This window comes from Palaemon carinicauda, chromosome 43, assembly GCF_036898095.1.
Source record: "Palaemon carinicauda isolate YSFRI2023 chromosome 43, ASM3689809v2, whole genome shotgun sequence".
NCBI lineage: Eukaryota > Metazoa > Arthropoda > Malacostraca > Decapoda > Palaemonidae > Palaemon > Palaemon carinicauda.
Window position 1 is genome coordinate 26,224,834 of NC_090767.1, and position 25,531 is coordinate 26,250,364.

The 25,531-nt window shown below is 48.5% G+C and overlaps 1 protein-coding gene across 3 annotated transcripts in view; it reads left to right on the plus strand.

Moving 5' to 3' along the window:
• The window catches only part of LOC137633592 (uncharacterized), a 57,766-nt gene that overhangs the window by 13,507 nt on the left and 18,728 nt on the right, over positions 1-25,531 (plus strand). The window lies entirely within an intron of this gene.

A 25,531-nucleotide genomic window follows, 5' to 3' on the forward strand; every position in this document is an offset into this window, starting at 1 on the left:
CCCCCGAGACAAGTCCTACCTCTAAGTGAAGTGAGGCAGCTCACCGCTGTGTGGAGGGGGGAGGGGTAGCTAGCTACCACTCCCCTACCCCCGTGCTAACTAGCGCGGGGGGGTAGTTAAACCCTCGTTAAAACTTTAATGGCTCGTCATTTCAGCTACTGTACGCCAAAAGGAAACCCTATGTAAATAGCTAAGGTTTGTATGGTTAGGAAAAATACAAATTATCTTCAAATTTGTCATATTTATTGTGTTGTGAGCAGAAGTTACAATTTTCAATATTAAACTTACCCGATAATCATGTAGCTGTCAACTCCGTTGCCCGACAGAATTCTATGGAGGGATACGCCAGCTATCACAATACTAGAAGGGGGTGTACTTACCAGCGCCACCTGTGGCCAGGTACTATAGTACTTCTTGTTGACACCTCCTCAATTTTTCCTCTGTCGTGCTTCCGGCAAGACGTTCTGGGATACGCTTATGATCTTGGAGTTTTTTCACGGCTGTTTGGTGAAGTATTCTCTCAGATTTCGGCTATTGCTTTACTGGAAAACTTCTATATTAGCTTAGATAGCTATTATTTAGTCCTGATTAACGGTTAACGATCTTTTGCTTGATTTTGAAACCCCTTTTGGCTAACTCTTTTGATTCAAGATGGCTGACATTTCACAAGCCCCCACCCATAGACGATGTAGGTCTTGTAATAGGCGTATTCCGAAGGCCTCGGTAGATCCTCACACCGCTTGTTCTGACTGTAGGGAAAGGCCCTGTCAGTTAGAAAATCGATGTGAGGAATGCGCCGGACTTTCGGAACTTGATTTTGTCCGTCTTCTGAAGTATTCAACTAAGTTAGAGAGAGGTAGAGTTAGGAGGAGTTCTTCTCACTCTTCACTTTTTTCCTCATCTCATGATCCCCTACCTTTTCCTACCCCTGTAGTGGCTACCCCCGAACCTACTATTTGCCCTCAGCCTGATATGTCTGTTGTTTTGCGGGCCATTCAGGCCTTAGGTGATAAAGTAGAGTCAGTGGTTAGTGATCATAAGTCTCTTATGGCCGAAGTCAAGGAACTTAAGGTCAAGAGTTCAGTGGGTGGTATTAGTGCCAGTGCTGTGACGAGTGCTAGTGTCAGTGCAGTGCCAAGTGCTAGTGTCAGTGTCAGTGCGGTGCGTGAGGATACTTCTGTGCGTGCCAGTCGTCCTCCCAGTCCGGGACCTCTTGCAAGCTCCCAAGCCCAGGGGAGAAGCAATGTCGAAGGGCAAAAGGGTTCGGCAGGCCTTGATCGGCGCACAGAAGTATCCTCGGTGGTTGCGGGCGTGTCTTCCAGAGACCGTCACTCCCACCTGCAGACGATTGAGCCCGTCTTTTACTCGTCTGCTGATCAATTGTCAGGGAAGAAACGCTGGACCCAGGTCTCAAGACCACTCAAACGCAGAGTCCAGTCCTCAAGATCTCAACCGGGCTGCAGTCATTGGATCAGCTCTGACTCGCCGCAGTCATCAGTTGATTGCACTCCGCCTAAGAGGAGTAAGGTTCTGCCGCAACAGATCTCGTCTGTTAAGGCTTTACCTCAGCAGACCTTAGTGTCTGCCGACCCCAAGTTGTCTCTACTGCAGTCCTTGCATTCACAACTTGCGGTCTTGATGAGTGAGTGTCAGGCTGAGAAGGTTACACCTCCTCCTGCGATCGCTCCGCCTGACCGCAGTACTGCCTGCCAGGCGTACGATGTTGAGGCTCCTCAGAATACCTTACCACGTTCTGAGTTTACTGTTTCCAGCGGTGTGCAGCCCCCTCCGCCTTCCTTAAGACAACCTCAGCAATGGGTACAGGAAGCTTATTCCTTACTTCCTCCGCTTCCACTTGCAGTTCCACCAGTGAGGCAACACTCTCTTGAGGTACAACAACCTCTCCCACCTATGAGTCAGTCTCCTCAGCCCTCGCTGCAGCGAGCTCAACCCTTCTCAAGGCAAGCGCATCAACACCTTAGCCTTGCGCCTCAGGAGCCTCAACTCGCGAGACAATTACTGCGTTCTGCGCAGCCACTACCTCATCGCTCACAGCTCACACCGCAGGAACCTCAACTCGTTCCTCAGGAACTCGCTACTGCGCATCCGCCTACCGCTCAGCAAGCGCAACCCTTGAGTTCAGACACTCATGCCAGGAGTCAGCCTCCTCCACCCATGCGCCTACCTTCTGCTTCTTCGGTCGATCAGCCTTTGCAGACTGAGCCTCAGGTGTTCCCTCAACTGAGTCTTGAAGAGGAAGCCACTAATATTGTTGTTCCTGCTCGTGCTGACTCTGCTGTTCAGCATACCTTACCGATCTCTTCGCTACACTCTGATGGTGAAGTGTCTGATGATGAGGCTGCACACCTGGATCCCTCATCAGACGTGGATGAATCCAAGTCTTCTCCACCTTCTTTTGACTTTCGTAAGGTCTTGGCTCTTTTTAGGGAGGTCTACCCAGACCACTTTGTCTCCGCTATTCCCCGCTCTCCGCCATCTGAGTTTTCGCTGGGCATGCAGCCAGCTAAATCTACTTATACTAGGCTCGTCTTAGCAAGGTCCTCTAAGAGAGCGTTAAGGATTTTAGGGGAGTGGTTGCAGTCTAAGCAACAGCTTGGAAAGACTTCGTTTATGTTCCCTCCGACCAAGCTCACTTCTAAAGCGGGCGTTTGGTATGCCACAGGAGAGGAACCAGGCTTGGGAGTACCTGCCTCTGCCCAGGCTGACTTCTCTAGTCTGGTAGACTCTCCTCGTAGAACAGCTATGAGGCGCTCTAAGGTTTGCTGGACCTTCTCAGACCTTGATCACTTCCTGAAGGGTGTTTTTAGAGCATTTGAGATGTTCAACTTCCTAGACTGGTGCCTGGGGGCCCTCAGCAAGAAGACCTCCACTGCGGACAAAGATTCTGCCATGCTCTTAATGTCCTGCATGGATAAGGCCATTAGAGATGGATCTGGCGAGCTTGCTTCGATGTTTGTGTCAGGGGTTCTTAAGAAAAGGGAGCAACTTTGTACCTTCCTTTCCTCCAGCATCACACCTTGTCAAAGGTCTCAACTCCTTTTCGCTCCGCTCTCGAAATTCCTTTTTCCCGAAGAGCTTGTTAAGGACTTGTCTGCTGCCCTGATACAAAAGGACACACATGATCTTGTGGCCTCATCGGCTCGTAAGACTAAGGTTGCTACCTCAGTCCCCAGGACTTATCGCACTCCAGTGGCTGATACTCCTGCTACGAGGTTCATACCGCCCTTTCGTGGTAGAGCCCCCAGCCGAGGAAGCTCCCGTTCAGACGCTTCCAGGAGCAAGTCTAGGAAAAGTTCCAAGGCTTCTAAAGGAAAAAACTGACTCTCCTCATCTCCAGACAGCAGTAGGGGCCAGACTCAAGTTCTTCTGGCACGCCTGGGAAAAGAGAGGTGCAGACGCCCAGTCTGTCAGTTGGCTGAGGGAGGGTTACAGGATACCATTCTGCCTCAAACCCCCTCTGACCACTTCTCCCATCAACCTCTCTCCCAACTACAAAGAAGAGGACAAGAGGCTAGCGTTGCATCAGGAGGTGTCGCTCCTCGTCCAGAAGAAGGCAGTGGTTATAGTCCGGGACCATCAATCCCCGGGCTTCTACAACCGTCTCTTTCTGGTGGCCAAGAAGACAGGAGGTTGGAGTCCGGTGCTGGACGTCAGCGCGCTCAATGCGTATGTCACCAAGCAGACGTTCACGATGGAGACGACGAAGTCGGTCCTAGCAGCGGTCAGGCAGGAGGACTGGATGGTCTCGTTGGACCTGAAAGATGCATACTTTCACGTTCCTATTCATCCAGACTCCCAACCTTTCCTGAGATTCGTTTTTGGAAAGGTTGTCTACCAATTCCAAGCCCTGTGTTTTGGCCTAAGCACAGCTCCTATGGTGTTTACGCATCTGATGAGGAATTTAGCAAAGTTCCTCCACTTATCGGACATCAGAGCCTCCCTTTACTTAGACGACTGGCTGTTGAGAGCCTCCACGAGTCGTCGCTGTCTGGAGAATCTCAACTGGACTTTGGACTTAATCAAAGAACTGGGTCTGTTAGTCAACATAGAGAAGTCTCAGCTCATTCCCTCCCAATCCATTGTGTACCTGGGAATGGAGATTCGGAGTCAGGATATTCGGGCTTTTCCATCGGCCCCAAGGATAAGCCAAGCCCTAGATTGCATCATGAGCATGCTGAAGAGGAGCAGTTGCTCGGTGAGACAGTGGATGAGTCTCACGGGGACCCTTTCATCGCTGGCCCTGTTCGTCGAGCTAAGGAGACTCCACCTCCGCCCTCTTCAATTCCATCTTGCAGCTCATTGGGACAAGGGTTTGACTCTCGAGACAGTCTCTATCCCAGTCACCAAAGAGATGAAGACCACTCTCTTGTGGTGGAAGACCCATCTCCTTCTCAGGGAGGGCCTATCGTTGGCTATTCAGACCCCCAATCTTCATCTCTTCTCAGATGCATCGGACTCGGGCTGGGGTGCGACCTTGAACGGACAGGAATGCTCGGGAACGTGGAACAAGGATCAGAGTATGCTCCACATCAACTGCAAGGAGCTACTAGCAGTTCATTTAGCCCTGCTGAACTTCAAGTCCCTCTTGCTAGGCAAGGTGGTGGAGGTGAACTCAGACAACACCACAGCCTTGGCTTACATCTCCAAGCAAGGAGGGACCCATTCGAGGAGCCTATACGAGATCGCAAGGGACCTCCTCATTTGGTCAAGAAGTCAAAACCTCACCTTAGTCACGAGGTTCATTCAGGGCAACATGAACGTCTCAGCAGATCGCCTAAGCAGAAGGGATCAGGTCATTCCCACGGAATGGACCCTCCACAAGAGTGTGTGCAACAGACTTTGGACCTTGTGGGGTCAGCCTACCATAGATCTGTTTGCCACCTCCATGACCAAGAGACTTCCGCTGTACTGTTCCCCAGTTCCAGACCCAGCAGCAGTTCATGTGGATGCTTTTCTGCTGAACTGGTCCCATCTCGACCTTTACGCATTTCCACCGTTCAAGATAATAAACAAAGTCCTTCAGAAGTTCATCTCGCACGAAGGGACACGGCTGACGCTGGTTGCTCCCCTTTGGCCTGCAAGAGAATGGTTCACAGAGGTACTTCAATGGCTAGTCGACGTTCCCAGGACTCTCCCTCTAAGAGTGGATCTTCTACGTCAACCTCACGTAGACAGGTTGCACCCAAACCTCCACGCTCTTCGGCTGACTGCCTTCAGACTGTCGAAAGATTCGCTAGAGCTAGAGGCTTTTCGAAGGAGGCGGCCAGCGCGATTGCCAGAGCAAGAAGGATTTCCACTCGTAGAGTCTACCAATCTAAGTGGGAAGTCTTCCGGAGCTGGTGTAGAGCCAATGCAGTATCCTCTACCAATACCTCTGTGACCCAAATAGCTGACTTCCTATTACATCTTAGGAATGAGAGATCCCTTTCAGCCCCTACGATTAAAGGGTACAGGAGTATGTTGGCTTCAGTTCTCCGCCACAGAGGTTTGGACCTTTCTTCCAACAAGGACCTTCAAGACATCCTTAAGTCTTTTGAGACTTCTAAAGAGCGTCGTCTATCCACTCCAGGCTGGAACCTAGACGTAGTCTTAAGGTTCCTTATGTCACCTAGGTTCGAACCTCTCCAGTCAGCTTCCTTCAAGGACCTTACCCTCAAGACTCTTTTTCTCGTCTGCCTTGCAACAGCTAAGAGAGTCAGTGAGGTTCATGCCTTCAGCAAGAACATTGGTTTCACGACCGAATCTGCAACATGTTCTTTTCAGCTTGGATTCTTAGCTAAGAATGAGCTTCCTTCACGTCCTTGGCCTAGATCGTTTGAAATACCTAGCCTCTCCAACATGGTAGGTAACGAGCTAGAGAGAGTTCTTTGCCCTGTCAGAGCTCTCAAGTATTATCTTAATAGGTCTAAACCTATTCGAGGACAGTCAGAAGCCTTATGGTGTGCCATCAAGAAACCTTCGAGGCCCATGTCCAAAAACGGGGTTTCGTATTATATAAGGCTTCTGATTAGAGAAGCTCATTCTCACTTAAAGGAGGAAGACCTTGCGTTGCTGAAGGTAAGGACCCACGAAGTAAGAGCCGTAGCTACTTCGATGGCCTTTAATAAAAACCGTTCTCTGCAGAGCATAATGGATGCAACCTATTGGAGGAGCAAGTGAGTGTTTGCATCATTTTATCTTAAAGATGTCCAGTCTCTTTACGAGAACTGCTACACCCTGGGACCATTCGTAGCAGCGAGTGCAGTAGTAGGTGAGGGCTCAGCCACTACATTCCCTTAATCCCATAACCTTTTTAACCTTTCTCTTGAATGCTTTTATTGTTGTTTTTATGGTTGTTACGGTAGGCTAAGAAGCCTTCCGCATCCTTTTGATTTGGCGGGTGGTCAATTCATTCTTGGGAAGCGCCTGGGTTAGAGGTTGTGTAGAGGTCCTTTAGTAGGGGTTGCAGCCCTATATACTTTAGCACCTTTGAGTTGATTCAGCCTCCAAGAGGAACGCTGCGCTCAGTAAGGAAGACGAACTTAAAAAAGAGGCAGAGTAACGGTTCAATTCGACTTCCTTACCAGGTACTTATTATTTCATTGTTATTGGATATAACTGTTATATGAAATATGGGATACTTAGCTATCCTTTAATCTTGTACACTGGTTTTCACCCACCCCCCTGGGTGTGAATCAGCTACATGATTATCGGGTAAGTTTAATATTGAAAAATGTTATTTTTATTAGTAAAATAAATTTTTGAATATACTTACCCGATAATCATGATTTAATTGACCCTCCCTTCCTCCCCATAGAGAACCAGTGGACCGAGGAAAAATTGAGGAGGTGTCAACAAGAAGTACTATAGTACCTGGCCACAGGTGGCGCTGGTAAGTACACCCCCTTCTAGTATTGTGATAGCTGGCGTATCCCTCCATAGAATTCTGTCGGGCAACGGAGTTGACAGCTACATGATTATCGGGTAAGTATATTCAAAAATTTATTTTACTAATAAAAATAACATGTTTAGCATCTGCATGTTTTTAGGGCCATAAATGAGAAAGCACACCAGCTTGGATGTTTCATCAGAGTTGAAGTTGTTGGTGGAAAATGGTTAGATCTAATTTTGTCCTCTGGCTTTGCTATATTGGGGCCTTCCAGTCGTAGCTTTAAAGCGAGAAGTCGTTATTATGTGTGGATGACTATGAAATCTTGCGGCTTCATTTGGCTTTGTCATCTGAATCAAGACTGAAGGTTATGGGAACTAAGTATCGAAATCTAGATTCATCACCAACAATGACAAAAACAAGATCTTGCATAGACTCAATTCGGGAAATGTCAAGAATGATGAAAAATTCTTGAGATGAGTTGTGTACAAAACTCCAGTTTTAAATATTTAACTTAACCGGTGAATATATAGCTGCAACTCTGTTGCTCGACAGACAAAAAAACTGTACAAAAAACTCACTAGCGATCGCTATACAGGTTGCGGGTGTGCCCATCAGCGCCAACTGTCGGCCAGATACCATACTCAATGTAAACAAAGACTCAATTTCTTCTCTGTCGACGTGTCGACAAGATGTACTTTTACTCGCTGTAGAACCTGGAGTTTTCTCAACATATTTGGTGAAGTACTTCATTTTGGTTTGAGCTTTCGCAGTGCAGGTGTTTTATCTTCATCTTAAATCTTGAACTCGTTTTTGGATAGATTTAATTTTTGATGACAAAGAGAGTATGGACTTTCTTTGACTTTTAAATGGCCGACCCTTCCCTTAGACGGAAGTGTGTTTAGGCTTTTAGCAATTATCCTATCACGTTATAAAATTAATTATAGATTTTCCTCTATATATTTTATATCTCACCGCCTTTATTAAGCCTCTTTGATTAACTTTCCATTTATAATAAACATAAAAATGAATTTTAATGATTTGTTTATATGCGACCTTTCCTGAGAATAGGCGGTCCTTACTTGGAAACCAAAGTTAACCAACGTTGAGCCCTTTCAATCGTAAATAGCTTTTAAAGAGCTAATGATTTAAAACTTTTTTAATGAATATTTTTAATAAATATTTTATGAAAGATTTTCTTTGAATAGTCTTCGTACTGTTTTCAAAGATGAACTAACGTTTAGTTTATTTATGCTACGCAGTTTGCGCTCTATCGTTACGATAGAGAATCACGGTTTCACTTTGCAGAAAGAGTAAATAGATTCTAACGTTTTGTTCATTCTTCTTTCAAAGCTTAAATGTTTTAAATTCTATTTTAAAGGAACTTTTTAATTGAAAAACCTTTCAGTTTTTTCCTATGGTCAAATAACATGTTTTTTTGACGAAACGTAATTTGGCTCTTCTCTTAGGTGCGAAATCAAGAGAGAGAGAGAGAGAGATAGAGACGGAGGGAGAGAGAGGCGAGAAAACGTTCCGTTCAAGCGGGTAACGTTGTTCTCGAGTTACTCTCGTCCCTAGTCTCTGTACGGGGAGAAAGGATAAAACGTTTTTAGTTTTATTCTCGTCCCCAGGCAATGTACGGTGAGAGATTGAAAACGTAATTTTGAATGTACTAGTGTTTAATCTCTTCCCCAATCACTGAATGTTTTATCTTAAAAGATGTTTACTGTTTTTTTTTTGCTGGTATTAATGTGCTTGCATTATACGACTGATTTCGCATTTACTACCTTTTGATGAGGGTAGAATTGCGTGCTTCAGGTAGAAATCAGTAAAAGTTTCGATTTCAGTGAAATAAGTGCAAAACAGAAAATCGTAGTGATAAAGTGATATTGCGCAAAGTGTTACAGTGTTGCGTCCAAGGGTTCGTCTGTTCGTGCCTGTCGTTCACCTAGTCCGGGACCTCTTGCAAGCTCCCAAGCCCAGGGGAGAAGTAATGTCGAACGACTTATGGGTTCGAGAGGCCTTGATCAACAAACAGACGTTTCCCTCTATGGTATCGGGTGTATCTTACCAAGATCTCCCCTACCATAAGGCGAGAGAGACGTTTTTTCTCCTCGTCATCCGAAGGCTTTTCGCATAAGAAACCTGAAACAAGGTTTCGAGGCCCTTAAGCGAAAGTCAGTCCTTTCAGGACAGGTCCAGCGTCCTGGTTGCAGCCATTAGGACAGCTCTGACCCTATGCAGTCATCGGGAAACTGCTCGCCGCCTAACAAAAGCGTAACACAGACTCCGAGAGTCTTTTTTGTTGGCAAAGTGTTGAGGTCACAGACGTTACCCTTGTCTCTTACCGCAACCATTTCCGTTGATGCTTAATAGGTTGTACGGCAAGGCATGCAGAATATGCTTGCCTCCCTTATGGAAGACTATTCTGCCGATTAGTCCGTTGAGCCTAGCCGTTTATCTCATCGAGATCCTGGCTGTCAGCCAACCTAACGTTCCTTTGTGCATCCTGTTGACGTTGGCGTAACTAAGTCACGTCAATCAGGTTGTTTAGAACCACACTCGATGCGGTCTCGTGTGGATTTTCAGCCACATTTGGACGTTAGGCCACTTGCTGATGCTCCTGTTGACGTTCAGGACGTTCGCTAACAATCGGAGTTGACTTGTTTTGACGCTGTGCGTCAACCTCCGCATTCTAGAGTTGTTTTGACTGCTCATTCTAGGCAGTCAAAGCAGTCTCGAGTGGACGCTGTGCGTCCTCACGCACCTGTTGTTGTTGACAGTTCACAGACTGTCAAGCAGTTACATGACGTTGCGTCCTGGTCTCTCGCACCTGTTGTTGTTGACAGTTCACAGACTGTCAAGCAGTTACATGACATTGCGTCCTGGTCCGCTACTAATGCACCAGTGCGTGTGGACTCTGCTTGTAAAGCATTGCCACCACGGTAGGTCTCTCCCTTGCCTGAGACTCAGCTATTATCGGACAAGGTTCCTTTAGATGAGGAAGTTGCTGTTCCCCCTCCTACTGATATTCCCTTGAGGACTCTGTCAGACGGAGAGGAGCCTAAAGCTGCTTAGCCCTCTCTGGACTTTAATTAAATCATGCTGATTTTTGAGGATCTTTGTCCGGATCTTTTGTAACTGCTGCTCCTCGTTCGCCTAAACGTCAGAGCTTACACTAGGCCTACCTACTTCGAAGCCGTTGTTTATAAGCTAGTGCTCTCTCGCTCTCCTAGAGAGCTTTACGTTTGCTAGGCGACTGGTTTATCACCAGGAGGAGTTTGGGGGATACAGCCTTTGCTTTCCCTTCTTTTAAACTGGCTTACGAGCCTTTGAAGTTTTGCTGTACAATTATGTCATGCATAAACAAGGCTTTCAGGGATGGAAAGCGGTACCGCCTCAGTCGCTAGCCCCGTCTGTTGCCGCACCTGCTCCCGTAGACCCTAAATGGGCTTTGCTGCAACACATGCAGTCCAAGCTTGCGCCCTTGATGGAGGACTTTAATGCGGAGAAGGTTGCTGCTGAACCTTCTGGCCAACAACCTTCCAAGCGGTCGGTTGTGCGTCCTGTTGACGCTGAGGTAACCTTCTCGCGTCTACCAGTTGAGGTGGTTCCTCCACCGATGCGACCCAGTGTGGGTTGCCAGCCGCACGTTGACGTTGAGCGACGCTTGGAGGTGGTTGTTGACGTTCAGGACGTTCAACAACCATCAGAGGTGACTTGTTTTGACGCGGTGCGTCAACCTCCGCAACCCGGTATGGTGTTGACTGCACAACCCAGACGGTCTAGACAGTCTCGGGTGGACGCTGTGCGTCCTCGCGCACCCATGGTTGTTGACAGTTCACAGACTGTGCAGCAGTTCCATGACGTTGCGTCCGGCTCCGTCACGCATGCACCAGTGCGACCGGACTCAGCGAGCCAGACATTGCCCACTCCGTTGCCGTTTCCTCATCAGTTTTTGGATGAGGAACTATCTGATGAGGACGTTGCTGAACAACAAGACGATCAGCCCCCAGAATAGATCAAGCCCTGCTATCCATCCAGAAGATGCTGAAGAAGGAACGCTGCTCAGTCAGGCTGTGGATGAGTCTGGTAGGGACGCTGTCATCCCTGGAACAGTTTGTATCACTAGGAAGACTACACCTCCGTCCTCTTCAATACCATCTGGCTTTTCACTGGAAAAAGGACAAGACGTTAGAAGAGGTCTCGATCCCGATTTCCGGAAAGATAAAGTCTTGTCTGACTTGGTGGAAGGGTGGTTGTTGACGTTCAGGACAATATCAACCTAAGAGAGGGTCTTCCCCTGGCTGTTCAGACTCCCCACCACGTTCTCTTCTCGGACGCATCGGACTTGGGCTGGGGCGCGGAACTGGACGGTCGGGAATGCTCAGGTCTGTGGAACTCGAGTCAGAGGAGCATGCATATCAACTGCAAGGAGCTGTTGGCAGTTCATCTGGCCTTGAAAAGCTTCGAGTATCTCCTTCGAGGCAAAGTGGTGGAAGTAAAATCGGACAACACCACGGCCTTGGCGTACATCTCCAAACAAGGAGGTACCCACTCACTGACGTTGTACGAGATCGCAAGGGACCTGCTCATCTGGTCAAAAGGTCGAGACATCTCCCTAGTTACGAGGTTCATCCAAGGCGACATGAACGTCATAGCAGATTGTCTCAGTCGGAAAGGGCAAGTAATTCCAACCGAATGGACCCTCCACAAGGATGTGTGCAAGAGACTTTGGGCCACTTGGGGTCAACCAACCATAGATCTCTTTGCAACCTCGCTGACCAAGAGGCTTCCAATCTATTGCTCCCCAGTCCCGGACCCAGCAGCAATACATATAGATGCCTTCCTCCTAGATTGGTCACATCTGGATCTCTACGCATTCCCACCGTTCAAGATTGTCAACAAGGTACTGCAGAAGTTCGCCTCTCACGAAGGGACAAGGTTGACGTTAGTTGCTCCCCTCTGGCCCGCGAGAGAATGGTTCACCAAGGTACTTCGATGGTTAGTAGACATTCCCAGAAGTCTTCCTCTAAGGGTAGACCTTCTACGTCAGCCACACGTAAAGAAGGAACACCAAAGCCTCCACGCTCTTCGTCTGACTGCCTTCAGACTATCGAAAGACTCTCGAGAGCTAGAGGCTTTTCGAAGGAGGCAGCCAGTGGGATTGCTAGAGCAAGGAGAGTGTCTACCATTAGAGTCTACCAATCGAAGTGGGAAGTCTTCCGAGACTGGTGTAAGTCAGTTTCTGTATCCTCGACCAGTACCTCTGTAGCTCAAATAGCTGATTTTCTCTTATACCTGAGAAAAGGACGATCCCTTTCAGCTCCCACTATCAAGGGCTACAGAAGCATGTTGGCATCGGTCTTCCGGCATAGAGGCTTAGATCTTTCCAACAATAAAGATCTGCAAGACCTCCTTAAGTCTTTTGAGATCACCAAGGAGCGTCGTTTGGCTACCCCTGGATGGAATTTAGACGTGGTACTAAGATTCCTCATGTCAGACAGGTCTGAGCTGTTACAATCAGCCTCCCTGAAAGATCTCACTCTTAAGACTCTTTTCCTGGTATGCTTAGCCTCGGCTAAAAGAGTCAGTGAGATTCATGCCTTCAGCAAGAACATCGGATTTTCTTCGGAAAAAGCCACTTGTTCGCTGCAACTTGGTTTTCTAGCCAAAAATGAGCTGCCTTCTCGGCCTTGGCCTAAATCTTTCGATATTCCCAGCTTATCGGAGATCGTAGGCAATGAACTAGAAAGAGTCTTATGCCCTGTTAGAGCTCTTAAGTTCTATTTAAAGCGTACTAAACCTTTACGAGGCCAATCTGAAGCTTTATGGTGTTCAGTTAAGAAACCATCCTTGCCTATGTCAAAGAATGCTTGGTCATACTTTATTATTATTATTATTATTATTACTTACTAAGCTACAACCCTAGTTGGAAAAGCAGTATGCTATAAGCCCAGGGGCTCCAACAGGGAAAATAGCTCAGTGCGGAAAGGAAAAAAGGAAAATAAAATATTCTAAGAAGAGTAACAAAAATAAATATCTCCTATATAAACTATAAAAACTTTAACAAAACAAGAGGAAGAGAAATAAGATAGGAGAGTGTGCTCGAGTGTACCCTCAAGCAAGAGAACTCTAACCCAAGACAGTGAAAGGCCATGGTACAGAGGCTATGGCACTACCCAAGACTAGAGAACAGTGGTTTGATTTTGGAGTGTCCTTCTCCTAGAAGAGCTGCTTACCATAGCTAAAGAGTCTCTTCTACCCTTACCAAGAGGAAAGTGGCACTGAACAATTACAGCGCAGTAACCCCTTGGGTGATGAAGAATTGTTTGGTAATCTGTGTTGTCAGGTGTATGAGGATAGAGGAGAATATGTAAAGAATATGCCAGACTATTCAGTGTGTATGTAGGCAAAGGGAAAATGAACCGTAACCAGAGAGGAGGATCCAATGTAGTACTGTCTGGCCAGTCAAAAGACCCCATAACTCTCTAGCGGTAGTATCTCAACGGGTGGCTGGTGCCCTGGCCAACCTACTATCAGATTGTTTATACGAGAAGCTCATTCACATCTGAGTGAGGAAGACCGAATTTTGCTTAAGGTGAAGACGCACGAAGTTAGAGCTGTAGCAACTTCCGTGGCGTTTAAGCAAAATAGATCTCTGCAAAGTATAATGGACGCAACCTATTGGAGAAGCAAGTCAGTGTTCGCGTCATTCTACTTGAAAGATGTCCAGTCTCTTTACGAGAACTGCTACACACTGGGACCATTCGTAGCAGCGATTGCAGTAGTGGGTGAGGGCTCAACCACTACAATTCCCTAATTCCATATCCTTTTAATCTGTCTCTGGAAATGTTTTTAATGTTGTTTTTTATGGGTTGTCCGGAAGGCTAAGAAGCCTTTCGCATCCTGGTTGATTTGGCGGGTGGTCAAAGTCATTTCTTGAGAGCGCCCAGATTAGGGGTTTGATGAGGTCCTGTTGTATGGGTTGCAGCCCTTGATACTTCAGCTCCTAGGGGTCTGTCAGCATCCTAAGAGGATCGCGAGGCTTCGTAAGGAAGACGTACTTATAAGGCAGAGTAATCGTCTAAGTCGACTTCCTTACCAGGTACCTATTTATTTTGTTTTTGTTATTTTGATAACTTTTAAAATGAAATAAAAACTCTTAGCTCATAAGATGTAAACATATTTAGCTGATCTCTACCCACCACCCTGGGTGTGAATCAGCTACATATTCACCAGCTAAGTTAAATATTTAAAAATGATATTTTAATTATAAAATAAATTTTTGAATATACTTACCCGGTGAATATATAAATTAAACGACCCTCCCTTCCTCCCCAATAGAGACGCAGTGGGATGAGAAGAAATTGAGTCTTTGTTTACATTGAGTATGGTATCTGGCCGACAGTTGGCGCTGATGGGCACACCCGCAACCTGTATAGCGATCGCTAGCGAGTTTTTTGTACAGTTTTTTTGTCTGTCGAGCAACAGAGTTGCAGCTATATATTCACCGGGTAAGTATATTCAAAAATTTATTTTATAATTAAAATATCATTTTGAAGCAATGCAGTCGTACAGTATCTTGGTTTACGAGTTTTCCCATAAAAAAAAATAAAGAAAATTCACATAAATAAACATATGTAATCAGATTTAAAGGTTTCGTAATGTAAATTATCGACAATTTATAACCCCTATCGTCAGAAATAAGTAAAAGATTAGAAATCACAATGAAAAGTAGAAATAGCTGACAAATTAACTCACACTTACGTACCTTTGGTTGGTGTGAGATGAGAATGACCTTCACTAGCACTTACTGAATCATTTGATTTATCCTTTTTTTTACTCATTCAATTTTTATAAGGAACCTTTTTAGAGACGATTATTTTTGCCGTTACTTTCAAACGTCATGAACATGGAGTAAGAAGAACGTGAACACTGCGTGGATGGTGTATGGGCACCATTTCACTGCTTTCATTTTAGTCTCCTCAAAGTTTATCCACAAAACATGCCCATACGGTTTGAAATCTTTTCTCACAGATCAAAACAATTCTCATAAACCAAGTTGAGTTTGTAGACTCGTATTCAAAGTTACTCCTAAACCGAGTTACTACTGTACTTTATTTCATAATTGTTCCTTCCCTATAGACAACTATATACAAACCCTTTTGCTCTTCATAGTGGCGATGTATTTTAAAAGCAGCTGAAATCAGCCATAAGAATTGTAACGAGGTGTAACTACCCACTGCTAGTCAGCAGGGTGGGGCAGACCAGCTACCCCTGTCACACCCATACTGGTAATATTACAGTGTACAACAACTTAATTTTGGCTCGGTAGAAAGGAGACGTTCCGTGTCTCTCTCGTTAACCTTAATAAACTGGCCTTTGACTTGATCAATTGACCCTGGACTTCCCTTAAGTGTGGATACTATAGCTTTTAGTGAAGCAGTGGTCCCCTCCACCGGGAGAGTATCTGTCCTTGCCACCTGCGGCAACTCCTGCCTTCCTTCAGGCATTCGGGTCTCCCTGTTTAAGGAATGGCTTCCTAGAGTAATACAATTGGAGGCATAGTAGCAGCGCACACAGTCTCCCCACGGGTTAACCACTGTGTTCCTCTCCGAGGCTCTGGAGGTAATGCACCGATAGAGTTCTTGTGCCCTTAGCTGCAGCTCTTTCTGCTTTTTGTTCGCTTTCTTTCCTGCAGCTCTGGCGTAAGAACGAGAGCAGTTGCAGACTGGTTCCCTTCAGGGCTACCAGTTGGGGGATACTTTTGGGGTTATCCCAGAAACTAACGCAGGGTACTTTTCTCAGGCATCACTCGATGCCGACCTTCAATTTGAGCTTAAGCTCGTTGACGGGAAGCAGAGAGCACTGGTTGGAGGTCCACCTCCATGTGTCTGGCATCCTTCCCGTTCATGGTAAAGACACCCTTCCCCACTAGGAGGTATCAGGCGGCTATCTCATCCCTGGGAAAGGCGTCCTTGCGGGTGCTTCCACAAGTGTGTGCTCTATTCGTCCTTGCCTCGCTCTTGTTCTTCTGAGCATAGCTTCTTGGAGCTAGACGGCGATGTAGTAATTTGCAGACTGTGGCCGGGAGTAGCACGCAGACTATTTAGTGTCAGAATGTCGACCACACACTAACTTCACACTACATAGAAAATCTGGTGGAATGCCCCCAGATCTGGGCAAAAGGGAAACAATCAAGAAAAAATGGGTCACTTGGCACCATCCCTTGATTTTATTTCAAAATGAAAAAAGATAAATATATAAAAGTTGTTTACTAATTTGAAAAAAAATAATAGTTATTGAAAATTAAGTTACACAAAAGACACTCTTTCTATGGGCTTTGCATATCGGTACATCTCTGGATGCAAACACTGTCTGCCCTTAAGGACTACAGTAAACAGAATGTCAACATGCCACCTACATTGTTTGCCAAAATGGAGTAAACAATGTCAACATGTCAACCACATTACTGTATATCAAAAAGGCATCTAACACAACTAAATTTTCCCTCTCTTACCCATGCGAGTCCAAAGTCCCATAATTCCCGCTTTTCTTTTTCAAAATAATATTCTCTATTGAGACCTGTGCAACGAGAAAACCTTGTATGTCTACTACTCTTTCCGCAGGTGGCGTAGCAGAAGTCCTGGGGGTTCTAGCATCAGTTAAATCTTTAGTACCTTCTTTGCGGATGGAACACCATCAATAACCAAAGAAGGCCACGACCTTCTATCAATGGTTGTTGGATTTACACTGAGGGCAGGAGTAGCATTCACATGTATTTCCCTCCACCTAGAAGGAGTCTGGACGGAAGGGGTTTCCTTCCCAGAGCTGCGGGCGATAGCTGACTTCTGGACGGGTGACCTGTTGCCCACACTGCGCGACATGGTGGTTAGCCGAGCCACAGTGTAAGCACAGGTTGAGTCGTCTGCGACACTCATTCACGATGTGCCCTGGTTTCTCGCACCAAGTACAGTACCTCCTCTGGAACTGAGGAGACCTATCCGGGATGCGCATAGATGACAGGCGCACTTCCACAGATGCAGGCTTCGGGATAGGTCGAGGAGGTGTACGTGGGTAGACTCGCTCGGGTGCAGGTGAAATTTGGAGGCAGCCATGTCACCCCTGTTAGCATCCGAGCTGCGCCATGACCATCCCACACAACTAATGGCCAAGTCCTCTGCTTTCTGGCTTTGCTGACAGGTTGCCTCAACAAGAACACCCAACAGGTGTAGGGCATCCTGCCAAGTGGCCTGATGGCCAGCAGAGATGTTGATGGTAGCCAGAGATTGTTCCAGTCAACTCGCAGCTTTTCTTTGAATTGTTTACGTCACAGCTCTTTGCGGTCTAGGTTACGTCGAGAATATGTTGACTTATACAAAGAGGCCAACGGCATGGCATAAATTTTCAACAGCAATGGGGTTAGGTGGCTGCTCGCAACTCCTGCCCCTTGCTGTTGTACCCCAGGGTGCAAGATGGTGATGCTTATTGCTTGCTTGCGTCTCCCATAGTACCCCCAAGGCACAAGTCTCACGAGCAATTTCCCTTTGGGGTCATCTATGAGTCTTGTAAGCTATGACGCTGTAACACTTCAGGGTTATTGCGTGCATCGTGTCCGTTGGGCACAACAAAGCTCATAGAGTTTTGTGAGGACAAGCCCTTCGGGACCTGGGCCTCCGAGTTTTGACCTCTCACAAGGGAAAACCTGCCCTTCTAGTTCAGCACAACCTGATTCTTCTCCTTGTGAGCAAATACCTTCTCTGGTAGGAGGGCATAAGTACCTTGCTTCATGATGCATCAGCCTGTGTTAGCAAAGACACCAGTCTCACAGAGAAGTCATGCGCATTGATGCACACCCATCCAACGAGGGCTAGCATGGTGTGTGGGCGAGTGCCTCTGTCTAACGAAGGTTTGCTTGCAACCCAGGTTAATCGCCATATTACTCATAGTGAACTGGCGGGTCATTACTCACCAGCCCGCAGAGCTTCAGTTTTGCTGTTGTCTCAAGTACATGTGAATAACTTTGGCAAGTTTTAAAAGAAGCCACCTGTGGTTTGCATTGTTATAGGCTGCTGTTAGGTCATGAAATATTACCCTTGTGATTTTCCCAAGCTCAGAGCCATCCTCAATATACAGAGTGAGGCTAAGTGCCTGAAAGCAGCAGGATCTTCCTGCCTGGAAGCCAGCCTGCTCTGGTGTCAGTTGATCTTCGACTGTGGGAGGTAGGCGGACCATCGTTACCTGTTCGTACAGTTTATATAAGGTGCAGAGGAGAGATACTGGCCGATAACTCTTAGGGATCATTGGGTCTTTGCCAGGTTTTAGCAAGGCCACAACTTTAGCTTCTCTCCATAGTTTTGGGATCTTGAATGTTCTTGCAAAGTTGTTAAGAAGGACTAATGCTCATGATTCATTCCTGTTGCCAAAGTGCAGCATTATCTCAAATGTAATGTCATCCAGACCAGCAGCTTTTCCAGGTTTATGGTGTTTCATGGCTTCCTGGAGTTCTTCAACAGTGAGTGGTTTAATCTCGTTATTCTCTTTCATTTCATACTTCATTCTTTTGTGATATCTTCGTTCTTTGTCATATGGCTTCCCATTAAGTGAGAGTTGTTTTGCGCCTGCATTGGGTGTTACGGTACCTATTCTCGTTTGGGTGTTCCTATCCAAGTTCAGTTTACTGATTGTTTTCCATGCTTTCTTACTGTTCTAAGTCATATCTGTGCTGGCTATCAGTTCTTGCCATCTCTCCTTTTCCTCATTGGCTACAGAGGCTAATAAAAGTTCTAGTTCAGTGGTGCTTTAGACAGACGGTTCTGAATTATACTGTTGAACAGGTTGGGCTTATATCACCCACCAGCTAATGACCCCCAGCTCGTTATGACTTTTAACGACCGACTTCCAACGTCGCAGAAATCAACCTCTCGTTAAAAGTCTCAGGTTTGTTTAATTAAAAAAAAACGGTTCGCTCAAAATCTATTTTTGGGTGAGATAGCCATGTCGTCCCGTTGGAAGGTTCCTATAAGTAGCTTCCTAGGGTATATTTGACTACAGTGATATTCCCAGAGAATTGAACTTAAGGTCTTCAGAATTCTAACCCCTGGTGCAAATATCCTTGAAGTTTCCTTTAAGGATATCGCATAATATCAGGGGACGTATTCTTGACACGCCACATAGCAATCTGCATCCCGCATAGCGTTTACGCTTTGAGGGGGAAAAGTGGCAAAATAAAAGAGGAGCCGTTAATAAGGTTCCCTTCCTCCGTTACTGTTTGAGTACTCAGATGGCCCCACCATCGCTGCCATCTTTATTCCTTTTAGCGTTGAGCCGGTACTACAGATACAGTTTGTTCCAACACGGAGTACTTACTTCGAACTACTTTCTTAGGAGGATCTGGGATCTCCCCCTCTCTCCGTTACCTTGTCGGGGCGCTCCAGGGCGGAAGGATACTGGCCCTGGGGCGACCCGGGGTCAGCGCGTGAGGCTGCGCTTGTTAGATTGTCAGTAAGCGTCTGGTCGCGCATAGATAACATCTCGCTGCTCACTCTCTCTTATCCCGTCCGATCACCTTGATGACCACGTGTTCTTTTGTGTTCTCCATCCCTTGTGTTCCCACGTGGTCCCTTGTGCTCTCCATTCCTTGTGCTCCCACGTGTTCCCATGTGTTCCTTCCCTTGTGTATCACGTGTCCGTGTTATCTCCCTAACCTTTCCCTTGTGTTCTTGTGTCGTTTGCGTGTTGCTTTCTGCTATGGAATCCCAGCGTCGCTGTCCCGGGCCCCAAGCTGGTAAGTCTTGTGGAGCCTGGCTCTCTAAGCCCGAGGTCGACCCACACACGCTGTGCTCCTCGTGTCGGGGAATAAGTGTTCGCCCTCCTCCACGTGCCTGGAGTGCGAGTCTTGGCTGGAGATGCAGTGGCCCTTGTTCTCCAAAAAGAAGAAGAAGGCATCCAAGAAATCGCCGAAAAAGCCAGGCCTTTCCTCGCCGCGTACGTCGCCCTCAGCGCAGTTGGAAAGAGGTTCTCCTTCTCCTTCCCCTACCCAGAGTAGGGGACAAGGTAAGTCCGTTGCGGGGAAACAGCCCATTGCCGTTCCCCAAGAGTCTGATGTCGGGGAATCTGTGCAAAAGGGGCCTACGCAGACGAGTGGGGAGTCTGCTAGTGTAGCGGAAGTATGTGTTGTAGACGATGGCCTTGTGCCCACAGGACCCGTCTCAGGTGAAGACCCGGTGTTGGGGAATCCCGAATCGGCTCCTACCCCCACATCGTGGCAAGGTTTTCAGGTTCAGCGGGTTCCAGGGATGGTTGGGACAAAGAAAGGCAACCCACGTGTTCATCCGATCCCGACTCCATTGTTTGGCCGGCGCCTAGGATGCCCTTCAGGTCGCCTGTGAGGAATGAGGAGGAGTTCAAAGGGTGGTTCACCTCTCGGCCCTCTATCCGCTCTCGGCTACGCTTCCGCCGGACTTCATGGAACCCTCGACCCCGAGATCCAGACCAAGGACCCCTAGGAGGCTCGTCATTGAGACGGACGACTCGGCGAGCTCCTATTCTTCAGACGATTATTCTTCCTACGATTCCTACTCTTCGGCTAGTTCCAGCGGACGTGACTCCAGGAGGAAGAGGGAGTGGTCCAGGAGGAGAAGACCGAGCTCACACGTCAGCCTGGCCAGGAATAGGTCGAAGTCCTCGAGGAGACACAGGAGGAGGAGCTCCCCAAGGAAAAGGTATATCACGGTGGTTCGGCACCGCCGTGAATCCAGCAAGAAGGTCGCCGCTCCAGTGCCTACTTCGGTAACCGCGGGAGCCGCTTCCGTACCCTTGCACAGTGTCTCTTCGGCACCATCCACTCGTCGGGTGCGGCCGTTGGCACACTTTCAGTTGCCCCGACCTAGTAAGTCGGCGGGTCCACCCGTGTATTGGGAACTTCCGCTGGTTAGACCCAGCGGCTCAACTTCATCACCTTTCATCACAGCGGTTCTGGCCAAGTTCCGGGATATGGCGCTGTCGCAACCATCGACTAGCACCGCCCGGGTTACCCCGGGAGGAGGTAGACCCATGACGGCTACCTCCGCCCCAGCGGCTCTACCCGCGACGGAGGCACCCGCTCCATCACTCCGCCAGGAGGAGATGGATGCCTCCGCTCCCACGGATCCCTCCGTGATCGATGAGCTTTCCAACACGGAGGTACAGATTGTAGACGAACTTCTGGGAGCGGGCCAGTGTTCCCCAGACGAGGTCTCGTCTTACTGTAAGGTTTTGGCACTTATCCGGCGGCACCACAGGTTGGATAAACCGCAACCAGCAGCGGAGCAAGCTTGGCTCTCAGGTCTGGGCAGGATGGTGGACAATCCTGTCCAACAGAAACCTTCTCTGACTCTACCGTTAGCTCCCGATGTGGCCCTGGGGATGGAGCATGTGGACCGTTTTGTTGCAGGCCCGAAGAACTCGTTGAGGGCACAGGGTTCCTCCAAGCTCCTGCCAGGTCTTATGACCCAGAAGAAATTCTATGTGCCCGACGGGCGTCACTCTGGGCCCCGCACGGTGGAGGAAGCGGTCGCTACCCTGAACCAGGGCAATCCGGACGAGCGTAGCCTGAACGCACCGGTGGTCTCGCAAGCGGAGGCTGCCATGATGGAGGACACGTCTCAGGACATCGTAAACGTCACTTCTTGGTTGTACTGGTGGGCGTGCACCCTAGCAGGCTTCCAGCTAGCTCACGCCCTGTCATTCCCCATGAATCAATCACTCTTACAGGAACTAATCCGCTCGGGGGGCAAGGCCATGAAGTTCCTAACTTTTTAGTCCCTTACCCAGACGGCCAACTGGGTTCTGAGGAGAAGGAACACTATTCTGAACAGGTTGCCCCGTAGACTCCCCGAGAAGGAATCGAAGTTCCTGAGAAACTCTCCCGTTTGGTGTGAGACGGTGTTCCCCTTACAAACAGTGACTGAGATGATGGAGAGGGTCAGCAGGATGAAGGTTACAACCGAATCCAGACAGCAGTCGGCAAGACGGCTCCCGGTGAGAAGAGCCACTACAGACGGGGCCTACCCGCCTACGCCTCCAGCTAGGCAGGAAGCTTCTACCTCTTCTTGGCACGAGACCCCTCGGCCCTCCAGAATGAGTGGTGCCCAACCTCAGGCCTCCTTTAGGCCAAAGTTCACAGGCTCAAGGAGAGGCCGTTCCGTCCGTCTCCCTAGGAGGAGATAGGGAGAGAGGCCCCCTACACCTTCCCACGCCTCAGGTGGGGGGATGCCTCAAACACTATTGGCAAGCATGGCTGGACAACGGAGCGGATCGATGGACGGTGACGGTCCTCAGGGAGGGATACAGGATTCCCTTCCTGTCAGTTCCGCCCCCGCTGATTCCCGAACACCAGGCAGAGTGTCTCGCGCCCAAGGACTCAGAGAAGAGGACAGCCCTACAAACAGAAGTGGACGCCATGTTGGACAAAGGAGCCCTGCAACAGGTTTGCGAGCCTTCCCCAGGTTTCTACAGCAGGCTCTTCCTGGTGGAGAAGGCGACGGGAAGTTGGAGGCCAGTAATCGACCTCTCGGCCCTCAACAAGTTCATTTAGAAGACTCCCTTCAAAATGGACATGCTGAAGCCTTGAGAGAAGGGGATTTCATGATGTCCCTGGATCTCAAGGATGCTTGCTTTCAGATTCCCGTTCACCCCTCCAGCAGGAAGTTCCTCAGAGTAAGGTGGGGCGCTCAGACTCTGCAGTTCAGAACTCTCTGCTTCGGTCTTTCGACGGCTTCACAGGTCTTCACGAGGGTGTTCGCCCTAGTTTCGGTCTGGGCAGACAAGCAGGGCATCAGACTGATCAGGTACCTCGACGACTGGTTGCTTCTTTCAGCCTCAGAGGCAGACTTAAAGTTTCAAGGTTCTCTGCTGTTGCAGTTCTGCAAGGACCTCGGGATCACGATCAACCTCGAGAAGTCCCAGTTAGTCCCCACCACCAGGATGACGTACCTGGGGATGGTACTGGACTCCCAGCTAACAAGAGCCTTCCCCCCCCCCAGGAGAGGTTGAACAATCTAGACCAAGTGATTCGCCCGTTCCTAGCTGGCACTCCGGTGAGGGCCAAGGATTGGCAGAGGCTATTGGGTCACCTAGTCTCGTTGGAAAAATTAGTTCCACAGGCCAGGCTCAAATTAAGACCGATCCAGTGGAACCTGAAGGATCTCTGGTCAGCGGAGGAGTCCCCGCAGAAGATAGTTCCGGTGTCCACCTCCTCCAGGGACACTCTTCTCTGGTGGTCCGACAGGAGTCACACGTTGAAGGGAATTCCGTTCGGCTCCGTTCACCGCCGCTCCCCCGGAGATGCTGCTCTTCACGGACGCATCAAAGGAGGGGTGGGGAGCGCATCTCCTTGAGGAAACAGCAGAGGGGAAATGGTCAGAGGAGGAAAAGGCCTGGCACATCAATTTCCTGGAGCTCTTGGCAGTACGGAACGCCCTGGCGGAATTCCCCCGTCTCTTCCGGGGGAACTCAGTGGCACTCATGTGTGACAACGCCACGGTGGTGGCATACATCAAAAAGCAGGGAGGCTTAAGGTCAAGGGAATCGTGCGACCTCACAGCTCAGATCCTGGAATGAGCCGAAAGGAACCACATTCAGTTAACAGCCAGGTTCATTCCAGGAAAAAGGAACGTTCTGGCAGACGGACTCAGCAGGACAGGACTGGTGGTGGGGTCAGAACGGTCTCTGCACCCCCAGGTGGCACAAGAAGTTCTTCGGCATTGGGGCTCCCCGGTGATAGACCTGTTCGCCACAAGACTCAACGCCAAACTCACCGTATTCTGCTCCCCAGTGCCAGATCCGACAGCAGCGTTCGAGGACGCCTTCCAGCACTCGTGGGACGGTCTCGACGTCTATGTATTTCCCTCCTTCGGGATCATCAGGCAGGTTCTCAACATGCTGAGACAAGCCTAGACCACAAAGATGACTTTGGTAGCGCCCTGGTGGCCAGAGAGGGAGTGGTTCACGGATCTTCAGGACCTGGCCACCCTTCCTCCTTGGCCCCTGCCGACAAGAGAAGACCTTCTAAGTCAGCCTCACTTCCAAAGGCTACACGAAAACCCCCAAGGCCTGAAGCTTCACGCTTGGAGGTTATCAAGCGACTGCTAAGAAGGGAAGGCTTCTCAGATAAGACTGCTGACAGGATGTCGGGATATCTCCGGAAATTCTCATGCGTTGTATACCAAGCTAAGTGGGCAATGTTTGTTAGGTGGTGTGCTACTCAGAATCTGCGGCCCTTAGACGCTTCGGTCCACAATATCGCAGACTTCCTAGTCCATTTACGGGATGACAAGGGAGTACCCATTCCAGCCATCAAAGGGGTCCGTGCAGCATTGGGTCAGGTTTTCCAACTCAAGGGCATCAATTTAGGACTTCCCGCCACATCTCCATGCTGATCAGAACTTTTGAACAAACTTGTGACCCCCGCTCCTCGAGGGTCCCCCAGTGGGATGTGGCCAAGGTTCTTAGGGCTCTCTCGAGGCCCCCCTTCAAACCGCTTAAAGACATTTTGGACAAGGACATCACCCTCAAGGCAGTCTTCTTGTTAGCCCTTGCCTCGGCCAAACGGGTGAGCGAGCTCCACGGGTTGTCCTTCGAGGTTTCACGCTTGAAAGGGTAGAAGGACATGTCGTTAAGTTCTTACCAGAGTTCGTGGCGAAGACCCAGAACCCTGCAGTTGCGAATCCCAGATTCGAAGAATTCTCCATCCCAGCGATTCCGCCCTCGGGCAACCCGGAAGACCTGCGTTTGTGCCCGGTAAGAACTATCAGGAAATACCTCGGTAGGACATCCAAACTCAGACCGGCCATCAAGAGTTTGTTCGTTTCCACAGGTCCAGTCAAGAAGGCGGTGTCCAAAAATACCATATCCTTCTGGCTTAGGCAGGCTATAAAGAGGGCCTACGAGAGTGATGGCTCCATTGTGCCTGGGACCCCGAGACCCCATGATATTAGGGGCCAATAGCACATCCTTGGATGGGGGTAGGCCAAATCTTAAGGGCAGGCACTTGGGCTAGACAGTCCACGTTTACAGCCCATTACCTGAAGGACTGTACGAGAAAGTCCCTGGATGCTTTCTCTATTGGGCCGGTCATTTCGGCCATGCAACAAGTTTAGTGGTTTGGGCCCCGGGTAGCCCGTGGGAAGTAATCGTAAATGACACAGGTTCCTCCTTACTCTCCCCCCCTCCTTGCTACCCCCTCTCCTTTATCCCATCCTTTTTCATATCCCCCTTCCAGGTGAGAGGGGGACGTTGAGGCACACCATGTCTGGATTATAATTAAAGTTGAGTTGTACATAAGATAGATTTTTGCGTGCTTTCCCCTACTTTCCCTGGACAATCTAGACCTAGCCTCCTATCTAGGTCATGGGCCCCAGGATGTTTCAAAATATTCCGAACTGTAAGCCACTCCCTTCTCCTAAGGTATAAGTCTCCTAAGAAAGTAGTTAGAGGTAAGTACTCCATGTTGGAACAAATCACAAATTTTAAATAACTTGTATTTTTTCTAACAGTACTTACCTCGAACTACTTACGGGTTATGGCCCACCCATCCTACACCGAGTATCTTACAGGAGTTCGAGGAGGACTTAAACATACGCTTACTGGCGATCTAAC